The sequence below is a fragment of the Hirundo rustica genome, chromosome 3 (genome assembly GCF_015227805.2).
Source record: "Hirundo rustica isolate bHirRus1 chromosome 3, bHirRus1.pri.v3, whole genome shotgun sequence".
Taxonomy (NCBI): domain Eukaryota; kingdom Metazoa; phylum Chordata; class Aves; order Passeriformes; family Hirundinidae; genus Hirundo; species Hirundo rustica.
This window is the reverse complement of record NC_053452.1, coordinates 35,442,168-35,457,862: the sequence shown is the minus strand read 5'-3', so window position 1 is coordinate 35,457,862 and position 15,695 is coordinate 35,442,168. Positions and strand designations below refer to the sequence as shown.

Below are 15,695 nucleotides of genomic sequence, written 5' to 3'. Positions count from 1 at the left end.
ATACAATGGGACAACTTTACAGGGAATACAAACATGTCCAAAATAACAAAAATATAAGACACAAAAAGAAACTTATCCCTACTGTTAGCTGATTTATCAAGCCTTATATGGCAAGAAACACTTAGAGAAAAATGGAAAACACTTTTAAAGGACTATTGTTGCAATCCCAGTTGAAGTAAAAATGGTATCATTAAACATTCCAAAAGGAAAAGTTTCCAGCTGCAATCATATACCTTTTCAGCAATCTGAAAAGCTATTTAGAAGAAAGAGAACAGCTGACTCTTTCCCATTGCTGTCCCTTGATTCATGTGTCTAGATGACTCATGATAAATAAATCCACATATTTGAAACTGTTTAAGACTATGAACAAACTATATTACCATAGCATAGATATTTCAGAATTCCAGATAGATCAAAAATTTATTTCCAGTGTCCCATCTACTTTGCAAATCACTGCACCAAAATTTTTCACCATCCCTCCCAATCCTAAGTGCTCATTTTTCTGCTCTGCGTCAGTAAACACTTCACCGGCTGCACCTTTACACATTAGAATAAAATGAACATAGAAACCAAAACAAAAAAAAAAAAAAATCTTTTCCAATTTATTTTTCTTTACATCCACTGTCTCAGGTGCTTGTAGAGACCATGATAGGATCATCTGGCTGCAGTAGTCAAGAGCAATGATGAAGCCACTCTCATTGTAGGAGGAAGTGCTTGAGCTGCCTCTCTCAGATTCAACACCTTCCTTACCACATTGCCTTTTCCTCAGACTGGACATATTTTATAGACTCCTCTTTATTTAAAAAGATAATAAATTTTGCATATTTTGTACTAGAATGTCTTGAAATTTTAATATTACAAAAATATGTTTGTTAATTCTTTCCAAGAATGACAAAGCAGGAATCTGTCCAGAGTAGAGAAGCAGTGGCTAGCAGCTAATCAAGAGCCTGGGCTTGGCTGCATGATTTTTATCAAAGCCAGGAAATGCACCAATCCTTTCCCATATGATTGAAAAAATTAAAATTAAGATGATATTAAACACCTATTCACACTTCTTAAGTGCATTCTGGTCAGAGGAAGGATATTATGCAGTGTCATAGAAGAGCCAAGCTGGACATTCTTGGAGAAAAACTTGCTGTTGTCACGCAACAGCAGAAGATTTACACACACCACTCATCACAGTGAAGAGTCTTGCTCAAGAAGAGGCACTAAGGAAGGAGGCACAACTAATGAAAGTTTAAACATGTCATACTTTGTCAATGGGAGAGAAGAGCAAAAGTAACAGTAACAGGTAGCCTGAGCATAGCACTCCTCCAGGACTCTCTTTGCAGTCAAAGGAGAAAAGAGTGTGAAAATATTCAGAATAAAATCTAGATTCTTCTTCTTAATCAGATTCCTTGTTGACAACCGTAAGAGATGGTCTGAAGATCCCTCATCTGTCTCATCTGCCTCACAATGACGCCAAGGACAGAGACTGAGGCCCCCAAGGAACAGGGTGTGGGCTTTCTGGGTTTTCTGGCCTAGCTGAGGTAGGACATCTGTCAAGTTTCACCTGCAGGTGTGTGCTCACCAGACCAAAGACCGGTATGCTTTTCCCGTGGGAACCAGAGTGCAAGAACAATGGACTCAGGAAAGTTGGTTGGCTTGTTGAAAGTTGAAAAGTTGGCTTGTTTTCTAAACCAGCAAGAGAGGCTGGGCCGAAACGGGGCCCAACGGCTCCACCTGTTCCCAGGGCAACAGGCCCTCATCACATCACCCCACCTTCTGGCCAGGTGCCTCTCACTTTGAAAAGACCATGAGGACTCCGTTCTTCTTCGTTAGTAGCTATAATCCCCTCTATCACATACCATGATTGCACTCAATAGAAGCGCATTGTTGTTGAGTAAACTGTTGTTGTTGTCCCCTGCTGTGTCTTTTGTGCTCTGAGATCACTAAACAAACCATCCGCTTGTATTACCAGATCGTGACAGCAGCCTTGTCCAACCACTTAGTAAAAGAGTAATTAGACATCAGTTTCTGTCTAGCCTCTTTTAAAGGGTATTATTCTTTCTTCTTCTTGTATTCTTTCCCTACGTCTTCCTTTTCCAGATTTATTTGAACAGATTTTATCTTTGCTAACTCTTCAAGGCACTCTACGCTTAAACTTAATTGCGCTTCAAAACTGCCCTTGAAACCCGTAGGATGCCAGTAACCCCTACATGAAATACCACCAACTGATGACACACACATTCAGAGCAAGAGGTGTTGCAGGCAGTCCTTACCACCTGGCTTTATCCATGAAGAATAGCAGTAACTGGCAAATTTTGTTGATGTCATCAAGTTGAGCCTAGAGAATTTAGGCAAGCTGTAGATACTACACAGAAGTATATAATTGGTGCTTCCCTCAGGAAAGAACTTAATTTGATTAGTGTTGAACCCACATTATTTTCATTAGCTACTACTAGCCATGTGGGAAAAGGGCCTGCTGTGCACAGGTGACTGAGACATCTCTTCATGCTTTCAGACCTCTGTTTATGCCAGTACAGTGACATAAAGTATTAGAAACAAGGAAGTGATTCAAATTAATTTTCCCTAGGCTAGCAAAGCCATTTAATTTAGACCTGTGAGATAAAACAAGAACTTGTAGTACCAAAAAAATCTGAGGCAGTCTTTAACAAGATTCTGCTTGGAAGAGTTCCGCTGGCTTGGATTTATACTCCCAATGTGAGAGAAAAAAAAAAAGGCTGTAATTTATTTACACACAAGTTCCTTTCCTCTGTCCTACTTCAAATGGTTCCTCATCACCACCATCCCACTTCCAGCCTCTGGGTTGGAAGCCAACTTTTTCCAGAAACTTTTTTCCCAATCATATCAGTACAGTCAACTCAGTCCATACCTCTGCTACAAACACAGTAGAAAATACCATGAAGAAATGTATGCCTGCAGTTATATTTCCACTAAAAGCAACACTGTTCTCTGAATTTCAAATAAAGTAAAACATAAAAAGGTTTTCAAAGCAGACATCACAGCTAGCCTGTCTGCCATCACAATTCCAAGAAGTAGCAGCTGAAGTCCAACCTCATCTATGGAAAGCCACAGTTCTCATGTATTTTCAATCCAAATATGCAACTGCTTTCGAATCTGCAAAATCCCGATGTTCCCCAGTTCTATACAGGCCTACTTACAAACATATTCTCCACCTCCCACAGGTTTCATTCTTTTAGTAATAACTCTGAAAAATTATTCTGATTCAAAATCTAGTATCTTACACTACTCACAGTTTTTGCAGTCCCTTGAGCTCAAATTCTCCTTTACCTCTGGATGGATTATATAATTTCAGCTGTTAGCACGAGGATCCATGTTATAGAAGAGAACTGTAGTTGAAACTATTTACAAGTCCAGATGGGAGCTCAGCCCTTTAAAGGTGAAGCCAGACAAGTAAACTTCAGGTGCCTGAAGACACTGCAACACAACATCCATGTTGATATTCTTTAGTGTTGTAGTATTTTCACCTTGTGTTGCTTTACATAGACACATATTTATCATAAAGGTGTCTCCATACACGGCAATGACTTTCCATGAAAAACAAAACCAAAAACTATACAAAAAAAAAAAAAAAAAAAAAACCACCAACCTGGAAAAAACACTTTTTCATGGAGAGAAACAGTTTGGATAAAAATACTGACCAGTCTTGCCTCAAGTCCTGCTGCAGGAGAGCCCAAGGGGCCAAGAAAGTGTCTGGCCCTATCACAATATCACAAAAGGGTGAATGAGCTTTGTACGTCTTTCTGACCACGGCTTTTGCAACTCTCCCTGCTCATTCTTTCCTGCACTCACTCATCTGCAGGAAGGGAGCACTGCAGGAAGAAAAAGCCTCTGACTCCCTGCAGCAGTTCCCCAGAAGAGGATTTATAACCAGGAAGAGCAAACCACAGCGACTTTCGGGATGGTGCCAGCTGGGCACCAACACAAGGGAAAACAGCACAGGGATATTTAGGCTACCCTGAGCAGGATATCTCCTTTCTTTTGCACCAGGCAAAGCAGCTTTTAGTGATGTTTACACCACAAGTGGTGGCACAGAGCCCAGATACTCATTTCCACTGCAGTTGCTGCTTAAGAGATTTCCTGGCTTCAAAAATACGTTTATACAATTCATTCAATAATTTCTATTAGCAAATACTCATTTATTAGGAAGTTCTAAGCTAAACAAACAAGGATGTCATACAGTGTGCTGAAAAATAAGCTCTTTCACAGAACTGAAACCTCTTAATACTGCTCTTCAGCATTAACCTCTATTTCCCTATCCCATTTTTGTGTTGGGGTTTCAGTCCAATCTTCTATGACACTGAGGCTTCTCCACTGGGGGTAAATGTTATCACTTTGTTAAATGCGGCCTTGAACTGTGTGGCTACAGTGTTGGGAAAGAGCACTGGGATGCATTTTAGTGTCTCCTATGCTCTGATCTATCTGTAACAGAACTGGAAACCAAGCAGAGATACTCTCCATGGAGCATTATACTACTTAAGGTAAATATACTCAGGCAGATAGCTGAATTCTGACCTCCTTTTGTACCAGGTTCTCCACTCCTCTTTTTTCCTCATCATGGTATTTTTTACAATGACATGTCTTGATAAAGAGAAAACTTTTCATACAATGTTATTCTGAAAACTCACCTTTTTCCTATTACTATATAGTTGCCATAACAACTTGATGCAACATCTTAATAATCATTCTCTGCATCCTTTTTAGCATTGTAGTTGTCATGACAACAACATGGATTTTATTTCAGACCTACCTCCCAACATTCTTAGATGTGTTTTTGTTGCTTTGAATGAAATTAGACTCAGTCTCCATTAAAAGATCAAAAGAAAATCTGAATAAGTACCTACAAAAGAAAGCATATTTATGGGAAAATGTTCTAAAGCTGTTGTGACTTATCAATGTCTTTTCCTAATGTATGCATGTTTATTTTAACAAAAAGCTCAATGCAAATACTATGTTCGAGAATTGAGTGCACAGAATAGAGATAAGAAACGTACAACATTCTGTCTAGAAATACACAATAGTTATTGATTAGAAAAAAAAAAAAAAGACAATAGAACTTTTTAAACTATGGTGGGTATAAATAACATTAATCTATAATAATTCTAAGCTTCAGTGGAAAAAAAAAAAAAAGCAAAGCCAAAAATGTTGTGGCAATCTGATATTGCTCTATATTTTATGCAGTACTGGAGATGGATGCTTTTTTTAAAAAAATAGTGATCTAATGTAAGAAAAGCTTCACAGTAAGTGCCCCTTTTGTGTCAGAAGAGAGTTTAAAATTATAAACTGAGATTTGTAATTTACAGTATCATGAGCAGTAAATCTGCATCGCTGATACAGGATAGACAGATCATGAAGTAGATCATCAACAGAGATGTTAGGCCAAAGACTGAATAAGTTCTTGTCTCTTTTCCATTGACAGCAATACAAACTCCGTTGCCTGGAGCCTACCCTCCTCCTGAAAAGAGTGCTACCATCTTATCACTTGAAGTGCTCAACTTTTTGCAGCTGTCTGAATTTTTAATTTCAGAGCATTATTTATGTAATAATTACAAGCTGTGAAAACTTAAGATCAGCCCAAAAAGTTTTCCAACCACTTCCTATTACCCATCAGAATATGTTTTATGAATTTGCAGCCCCCAGAAATGTTTTCTCAACCACAGGTAATGTTTTAGCTTTCCCTGAATATTTCAAGCTTCTTTTCCCACAGTGTGAAATTCAGAGTCATCCAAAGTTCAATATGTGGGTTTTAGGCTGCAGTTTTGGAGTTATGAATCTTAATTTCCATTTTATTGCTTTTGTGAACTGGTATCATATGTGCTGTATGCACATTCAGCTTTACTTTCTCTACTATCTTCAGTTCTAATAAATCCTATTATCTGGACACCCTACTCTGGAACTGCTGCTTCTCCCTAAACATCCAGCTTCACAAGTACAAACCAGAAGGAAAGACATGAAAAAAAAGGGGATTGTCTGATTTTTAGAAATATGGAGAAATAATTTATTTGCAAGAAAAACAGAGAAAAGAGTGGAACACAGAGTAAAAGAGGAAGGCATGAAAAGTAATGAACACATCAAATATATTAATCTTTTTCTTAGCACAAGAACTAAGCAAAAGCTACCAAAAGTTAAAACACAGAATGTTTTGACATTTATTATTGGTGACACTTATTATTGTAGACTACAATTTATCAGTTGGGACAAAGAAATAGCTACATTTACCTAAACAAGAGGCAATAAAAGAATTATAAACCCTCATACCCAATTGTTAACTGCAAAACACGTGAGATGGAAATTTCTTACTGGTAGAAATTCCCATAGACATTTACCAGTTTATAGACAGAGAGAGACAAATAAAAAGCATGGCAATAGGCAAGACTAGAAAATATTGTGCTCTGTAACTTGTACAGCAGGCATTTGAAAGACAATCTGAAGAGAAACTAAATTAACACCTAATTGTTTGGAATGGCATGAGATAGAGGGAATGTGAAAGTGAGTTAATGTAAAAATCTTTCTAGACAAGAGAAATCTGGTTATTTAAATCTTGCTGCTTGCAATTATAAAGCTACTACATGCAAAATCTGTGCTGATTTATCTCCAACTTACTCTTGACTCTAAAAATGTTCTTAACTGCTACCATTTGTGTCAAAACACTAAAAAACAGCTTGCTTTTTATTTCTTTTGTGTGAATTAAGAATTTATTTAGGAAAGAGATCAGCGTGAATGCTTATTGCTAAGAAATACAGTTTCTCTAATTTTCTCTTACTGGAAACATAAATGTTCAAATTCTTCTGAGGCTTGGGTTGGAATAAAAGGCAATTGATAAGAACCCATACCCATAAAAATACACTTCCATTCTACTCTGACACATTTGTATGACCTTATTCCTTATATATCAGGACTTTTACCAATGAAATTCCAGTTTCTATGTGTTAGTGTTTTAGCTAGATGATAATGTTTCCCAAAATCTGTTTCCATTCAAATCACCTGTATCTGCTCTGACTTCCATTTAGTATTTCAAATAGGAATTACTACCTTTTCAATTTATAAGGGTACAAATTTTATCAATCAATTCTGCAAACGAATTCAAGTCACAGAATAGTGGAGAACATTTTATCACTTACATTTTGTAAATTTAAATTTCAAATATGAAATTTTTGCATGAATATGTTTCATCCCTTGCCATACTAAATCAGGTTAACTGTTTTAATCGGTCAAAAAAATAAAAAATAATTAAAAAAAATAAAAACCACCGCCAAAAAAGGGGGAAAAAAAAAAAAAAAAGGCCTTTCCTAGTTTGTAAATGCTAGACTTTCTTCACAAAACTTCCTTACTAAAAAAAGCTGAAATACAAGTTTCAGCTACAAATCTCACCTACTTGGAGAGCATTTAGAAATTAGAAGAAAATCTGAAATATCTCCTAATATTTTCCACCCAGAGATAATTAGAAGCCTGCTTCATACAGATTTGCAGAGCCCAGCATCTCAGAGTAACCAGCTCTGAAACTGACTTTTAAAAGCACCTGGCAATAGTTGATTCTATGGTCTTCAATACCACTCTAGAATCTTCCTCTCAAACTTCAGCTTTGGACATTAAGAACAGCACAGCTCATGTAAGAAGGAGAGAAGAAAAAAAGGAAGGGAAGGAAAGGAAAAAAAAAAAAAAAAAAGGTAAACAAAGAGGCTCTAGAAAGCACCCTCTGCAGACTCCTGACCTTTAGAGATGACTTACTCAACAAGTCTTAAAGAGCTGCCTACATATTTGCTGGGCCGTTATAAATTATATCAGCCACTATAAGCAAAAACCCTTTACTTTCCAACTCTTCTGGACACCTACAACTCACTGGAGTACACCCCAACGTGGGAAGAAATTATAAGTTACTTGTTTAGCCAATCTCTATGGCAGCTTTTTGCTGCTGTAGCATCATACAATGAATCCAAGAGGTGCCAGAGATGCACTTAAGGTAGTTCCTAGGTAACACTGCTTGGCAAATGTTCAGCCAAACTGCTGGAGATATGAAAGCACACAGTTCTATTGCCACTCAACCAGAACAAAACCAAGCCAATGATCTCAAAGGCCCCTAGGTTCCAGTGACGGCCAGACATGCTTTTGATAAGTGGAGGCAGGCACTAACATGTGCTGGGGGTAAGAGGAAAGCAGAGAGCCACTTTACGCCTGAGGAAGACCTCTGAAGAAAAGGTGGCACATGTGGGACAGGGTCCATGCCATTAGTCCCTGTAAATGACTCCCAAAACTGAGAACAGAAGCTATAAATACAGAAAAGGAGCAATAAGGGACTGTTTTTTCGAGTCCTGACCCAGCAATGCTGAGTATCATAGTCTAGGGAACCCTGCTGGAGCGGGAAGCTTGGACCACATGACCTCCAGAAGTCCCTGCCAACCTTAAACATTCTGTAATCTGTTTCTCTGTGTGCTACGCCACAAAGCCCTGTCATTTCCAAGCAACGTAGACAGAAGTATTTCTGTCAATCATAATGAATTTCAAAACACAGTTCCTGGTCACATCTTTTCCCAGACAGCTAGGAAGATAAATTACTTTCTTAGAGTGACAGAAGTCTTTCTGGGGCAATTTGCTTGCATTACTTGTAATAATACAGAGCACCACTGCATCCTGTTACCCCTATTTCCATTGGAAAACAATGGCTTTTGCTCACAGTGGGCAGAGCTAACATTATTATTATTATTCAGAACCACATTCTGTGTCATGGCAACTGGGAACTTAATATCATAGTGCTTCTTTTTTTTCCAATGAACTGATTGACTGCTTTGATAGCAGTGTTAATTATATCAGTGGCAGAACTGCAATTAAATTAACATGATCACAATTTACCATTGACCGATATCAAACTATTTACTTGAGACAACTGTCAATTATTTAGTTACCCAAAAAAATGCCCTCTAGAGACGTGATTTGCAAGTTCAGCTGTTAATCTAATTGAAGTGCAAACAGTACTGTGATTACATATCAAAACATGTGGTTCAGCAGGACGCTGTCACCCTTCAGGCAGTTTGGAGCCTTCATTGTTTACCTCGGAGCAGATAGGATGGGAAAGGTTAGAGAGAGTACTGTCAGTATCCTCTCCTTCAGAAAACCAAAACCTTCCCCACTCACACGAGCCCCCTGGCATGTTTTGCTGTAAAATACTGCCTGAGTTATGAGTAAATGAATACAAACCAGCTGATCAAAGGCCATAGACAAATCCACAGGAAGCATTCTGTTCAGTATTTATTTTGACCCTAAGACAAATTGAAAGGATGATAAAATTTTATAAAACTAATGTACTGTTATATGTGCAGAATTTTTTCAAAAGCTGGGAAAAATAAATCTATCACAGAATAAAGTGTTTTACTGGTTTCTGCTGGGAGGTTAGTTCTTTGGGTTTTGGTTTTTTGTGTTTTTTGGTGGGTTTTGTTCGGGTGATTTTTTGTTTGTTTTGTTTTGCTCTTTTATAAGATCTTTGGGGAAATGCCAGAGCCATCCTTTCCATAATATGCCTAGAAACAATCAATATGTGGATGTATACTTTCTGTTTAGAAAGGGTTTTTTTCCATACTTACCTAAGCCCTTTATATTTTATCCTGGATAAACAATCATTACTATTTTCTTTTTCTAAACCCAAGGCAAATAAACTTGAAGTACAAAAATAGAAAAATATCTATCTGTTCCTTACAGTGCACTGACATGATCATAGCAGTGGCAGAAGTCCTGCCAAGTGAGAGAGCACCTCAGCGTCCTGGGTCAAGCAGATAAGAGCCTGACCCTGTAAGAGCACGTCCATATCACAGACAAAAAACTGTCTTGCATTTACTTGAACATACAAGGCAATGTGGTGAGCAAAATAAAAGAGTTATACCTAACCTATAAGGACTGGAAGAATTAAGACCTGATTTGTGATCTCTGCGGAAAAGAGGAAATTAAGAAATGGAAGAGTTTTCTTCCCCCAAAAATATCCGCAGGTGAAAAAGCTGGTTCAGAGCTAGTGAACTCAAAGACCTAATCCACAGTCCAGTCCTTTAATATTTTTTTCTGTGCAATTTTCAAATATTTACAAAACTCCTCCAATTTCTTTCTCCTGTTGATTAATACCACAGCACAGCACATTATAGATAGAAACACAGAATCATATCTGTTGTAGATATTATACAAGTATTACTCTAAAATTTAGCAAAGAGAGTAGAATTGTTTCTAATACAGTATAAGAATTGTTTACAGAAGCTAGTTACAGTCCTGTTTTCACTCTTTGGTAGTTTCTGGAACAAAACAAAAACCATCTGCAATAACAAATCCAAGTGCAAAACAGAGTGCCAAAATGCCTTGCAAGTTTACTAAATACGTTGCTATTCTTTAATTTAAAAAACTATTTTGAATGCTACATTTTAGATGTGAAGCAAACACAAGGCTGACCTAAGCAACAAAAGGAAGCATAAACACCTGAGGCCTGATTATTCATCCTGAGGGATTTCTGTTTGCAAGACCAGTTGAGTTTTTGCATTTCACCCTAGAAGAAGGACAAGCCTAATGTGTTCAATGACGTTCTTCATCTATTTAGTATGGTCAGTCTGAGAGCACAAACTCCTACGTCTCAGGTGAACAATTTAAAGACTTCAGTATAAGCTCTGGAGAATTAATGGACAGTTCACAAACTGTTCATTTCTCACTTATGATATCAAATATTAATGTCAGAATAAAAATATTATTATACCAGTTCACAGGAATTGTCAAGCTTCATTGAGGAGAGGAGGACAAAACACATTACTATTTGAATGTGATGGATACTATTCAGTCATGGCTAGTAAGTGATGCTGTAACTTGACATTAGTACTGTCAGCACATAAGTAGGAAAAATTAATTTCAAAAGAAGTTGACTATTTTTCCACCACATACAATTTCATTTAGGACATTGCAAAAAAGTTCCATCCAGAAGGGAAAGCCTTGGGACCATAAGAAGACTAACCATAAAGACAGATACAACAAAACCCCAACTCCATGATCCACAGGAATCTGTTTAATATCTCCAGCATTCATAATGCTATGAAAGTATTGGCTGCACTTTGAGCAACTTTAGAGCTGAACTTTGGACGAAAAAGATGAAAAGGAATTACTCACTCGAAAATTGGATGCTCGAACAGCTGACAGATACTTCAAAGTATAACTTGGTGGGAATTCCCATTCATGCTCTGTGTCTGCTGAAACAAAGAGAACAGACCGATTCAGTCTTGGGTACTTGCACACATGAATTGAGAGCTTGTTCTGCTAAGTAATGCCACTGAAGTGAACTCTATAAAATAAAAGGTTGATAAAAAACCTTCTGGCACTTCCCTGGTATTCTTTCCACCGACATCAGTTCAGGACACAGCTTCAAGCTATTAAATACAATGGATCAGGACCAAACTTGGATCCTGAATATGTCAATACGGGCAGAAAAAACTGTTACCCCAACAATATTCAACTCTCTGAACCTGAATTATGTGCATTCCTGCTGTGAGTTTTGCAAATGTTTATTTAGTTGTCATTTTTATTTTCTTTCAGCATTAACCTGTGTTACCACTTACCTTTCATCTAGCACATTGGCATGAAAAATAAATAAAAATACATGTCCAAGCCTCCAAAAAATTCTTCATTTCCCTTTTAAACAGAACCCTGCATACAAATTAGGTGTTTATTCCAGTGACTGCCACCTAAGATGGGATCAGCAAAATTATTGTCCCAAATAAATCAGCACTCTGAGATAGGTAAAAGGTGGGGTTTTTTCTGTTTGCCTTCTTCAGCTCTCATAAGCTATTTATTTGTTGCATCTGTTTCTAGGCTATGTGCAACTATTAAGCTACATGTCATCAAAATATTTTGATGTTGATCATACCTTCTTCCTTGGCTTTGACTGGTCACACAGGGACAACATAATATCAGATGCTCTATCGTACAGATACTTCCATAATAAGGAAAACCTGCAAACCCACAGTGGTTAAGGAATGACATGTAATTCCCCAAGCATCACTGTAAAGACAAAGCAGTTTCCAAACACATTCAGTAGCAGCCTGGCTACTTGATCAGCTCTTTGGAAAATGAGTGTTCAAAAAGTCTTCTTTTTTTAGCTATCTATGATCTTGCACTTCAAAAAACACAGCCAAAAAAGAAAAGAGACAGATATCTTAGCTGAAAACACAGGTGTACTGTAACAGAGACTCAATGACCTCTTCTGCCCTGTACATGTTATAATGCAAAATGGTTAGAAGTACAGAAAAAAGGGGGAAGGTAATCTGAAAGCTCATTAAGGTTTTTTCATAGTATGCTGACTCACAATCTCATCCATCCTTTTGATTGCCACAAGGGATAATAGCGTAAGAAAATAAAGAATTAGGAGGAAGAGGGGGGACTGTAATTTTCTGTTCATAATTATCACCTCCTCCAGCTCTTCACTATGCCCAGCACAGATTTGAAGGTTTCCCAAGGAGCTTGTCATTTTTCTAGACGGTCATATAAAAGGTGAGATTCTTGCAATGGTAATGGAGCTGACTGGGGCAGCGCTCCATAAGTAGGCTCCCTGAAGTGAGTGTGGCTGTTTGTACAGCAAAACAGTGCCCACCAAGAGTTGAGGCAGACAATATCCAGCACTGAAACATTGCCTTTGTTCCTCAGTCAACACAGCTCACTGGGATGTGAGGGTATTCTCGGTCTGAAAGTTCTCTTCCAAAGAATTGGGAGTTGGCAGGTTGTTGTGGGTTGGGGTTTTTGGTTGTTTTTAAATCCCTTGAAAAGGGCAAGGTCTCTAAGATGTAATGGGTTTAGCTGAAGTGCGTACAGCCATTCAAGGATGCATTCTGCTCAAAGGTGAAATTGCTTGCAGTCAATATAAAGGTTATAGGATGCCTGGGGGGCTCATTTGACAGTAGCAACGTATGACATTGGTCAGTAAAATCCATCTCTTCAATTAAGATTTTATCTACTGGAGGCTTATTTACGTTATACCAAACAACTTAAAAATCTAAAGCTCAGTGATGTGACAGACAATGCACGCTCTGTTATTTGCAAGCTGTTAAAAATCACTGGTGCAGATGTTTACTTCCATTTTTGCCATAAATGTGAAGCAAAGTCACTGCAGCCTGGGGAATCAGCCCACTTCTGCAAAGCTGAAATGGGGATAAGGATTCCACTCATTTTTTGACATTAGCAAGGAGGTACAGGAGGACCAGTGCTTTTTCAAAATAATAAACAGTGATGAGCATGGTGTTCCATAACACATTTATTTTTATTTTAAGTGGTTTATCCACAGCTGAAGAGTTTGAGGAAAATTAAGCTAGATCAAAAATCGTATTCATGCTTTCCTAAATAGAATAGATAGTCTGTCATTTTACTTATGCAGCTCTTTCAATTCCATGCTTATGGAACAGTGGTTTTCTGATTTGTTTCTTCCACTGTGGGCTACTGATTGTGTGCTCTACTTAAAGCCTCTTCATCTTGAAGAAAACTTATTACTAATACATTGTGGGATGCCAGAGCCACTGTTGAGTGTCCAGTAACTTTAGCAGTTCATTAGACTGAAACTAGGAACACGCAGCGGGTGGGACATCTGCCTGGAAAGCTACAATAGCATCAAAGACACACACACAAATTATAATAATGACTCATTATCAACTCTTTGTGCCTCTAGAAGAACACACATATCACAGCTTGCCATCTTGTTATCATTAAGAATGTGAAAATGCTTCTTGAAAGTGGGTGAAACATATATTCATGTAAATATCCATATTTATAGGAAAGGAAGAAAATGACAGTTAAACTATATCAAAGTAAAAGTAAACACTGATGAAAGCAAAAAAACTCTTTTAACTATCCACATAGATCTTTCAAAAAAAGAAAAAATCCAAAAGCAGCTCTATTTTTAGAGCAAATATGTGAACATGGAAATCCATTTATTTTTAAGGAATGGGTAGTTAGAAAATATTTGGTGTCCATAGGAAACCTATATAGTTTTTTAGACTATATACTTTTCCTTTTACATGATTAGGACTGTGGATATCCCTTCCCTGGAAGAGTTAAAGGCCAGAATGGGTATGGCTCCAAGCAACCTGGTCTAGTGTAAAACGTTCTTGCCCAAGGCTGGGAGGTTGGAGCTTGGTGACCTTTAAGCTCCCTTCCCAAACCATTCTCTGATTCTTTGATTTTTGCTTTCTCTAGATCATCGTATCTGTTGTTCAGGATGCTCCTAATGCTATATTAAAGCTTAAATTTAGGTCCATGTAATCTGTTTGCATTCACAGGGGTTTTGTCTTTGCCACATTTGGAAGTACTTTATACCACAGTGTAAGAGTTTGCAAAAGTGAGGTGAGACCAAGTCCACAACTACCAGCACAGGATTTAGATAAAGTTTGTATTAAAAAATGGATTAATGGTGAAATAACAATTTTGAGAAACATTTAAATGTTAGAAGGTTTAATACTTAATAAAAAGTGGTAAGAAAGTTTTATTGACTGGAGGTCAGAGAGAAAATTCCACCTTACACGTTCCTAGTACTCTACTCCCACACTGAAATAAATCCAGAAATACAGGACAATGGAGTCAAAACCATTTCAGAAAGAATTTGGCAAAAATGTATCCCATCCTTTACCATGTCCTTCCACTCTCAAGATGGAGAGAGTTAAATTCTGTGAGAACACTTTCTGGAGGTTTATCCAATATGTGTACTTTGCTGAAGACTGCAGCTTTTCAAGGGATTTATTTCTCAAACATATTGAACAAAAGAAAATGCTGAAAGCAAAATAAAAATCATTAAACTAAAATTTTCTTTGTTGAAGCAGCTTATACAAAACACCCAGGTTTCGAAGTGAATTGCTAGCCTTCAAGGCACCATTTACAAAAGAAAGTTCTAGCAGCAGTCTATCATCTCTGTCCCACATCCATCAAAGTGTCTCCATCTCTGCTGCCACCATGTTAGCAACAGAAGCATTTACAGGAGTAGGGCAGCATCACTAACGGGTAGTGAAGACAACCCACTCTCAAGGTAATCCTTGCACATCATGTTGTGGTACTTTCTTGAAAAAGAACCAAAACATCCAGTTACAAATTTTAACAGATGAATTGTGACATGAGCCAAGATCTCCCAACATTCCCAGAAAGTTCTTCAAAATAGAGTGAACATGAAGATGTTGAAATTGCTGCCAGCAGCACTAGTGTGTATGAATAAATACTTACCCTGGGACAGAGGGAGTCACAGGATATTACAGGAGTGAAATAGCATAAATGGGTTTTTTATATATAGATACTGGCTAGTGACTACTGGGCTTGCCCACAGCTAGCATCATGGAAACACTTTTCCCCATTTTAGTCGAGGCCGTTTGCCAGTGTTCAGAATGAAGCATGGCTTATTGCTTCCACAGCTACTTTGTGCTGGTTAAGTGCCCCTCCCCAGCTGCCTGCATGCTATTGTGAACACAGTCAGTGCAGCAAAATCACAGTGCACGCGATGGTAAACCTACCATCACCTCAAGGGCAACTTTTGGAAAACATTCCCTCTTATATTAATCCAAATTTTCCTTCAAACAAAGTTGTGATCCATTTGTTTGCTGGCTTTTCCCATCTAAATTCCTCTGAATAAACTGTGCACCAAATAAGAATTGACAATGAGCAGACATCAAAAGGGATTTAGTTCTCTGGAC

At 37.8% G+C, this 15,695-nt stretch overlaps 1 long non-coding RNA gene across 2 annotated transcripts in view; it reads right to left on the bottom strand.

The window, feature by feature from the left end:
* The window catches only part of LOC120750580 (uncharacterized), a 216,443-nt gene that overhangs the window by 52,806 nt on the left and 147,942 nt on the right, over positions 1–15,695 (bottom strand). Inside the window, exons 2-3 of one of the 2 annotated variants that reach the window (XR_009207658.1) lie at positions 11,149–11,228; positions 3,258–3,441 (exon numbers count right to left, since the gene is read on the bottom strand). This is a non-coding gene — a long non-coding RNA (uncharacterized LOC120750580). The remainder of the gene's footprint in view (positions 1–3,257; positions 3,442–11,148; positions 11,229–15,695) is intronic. The other variant, XR_005700058.1, reaches the window with a different exon arrangement.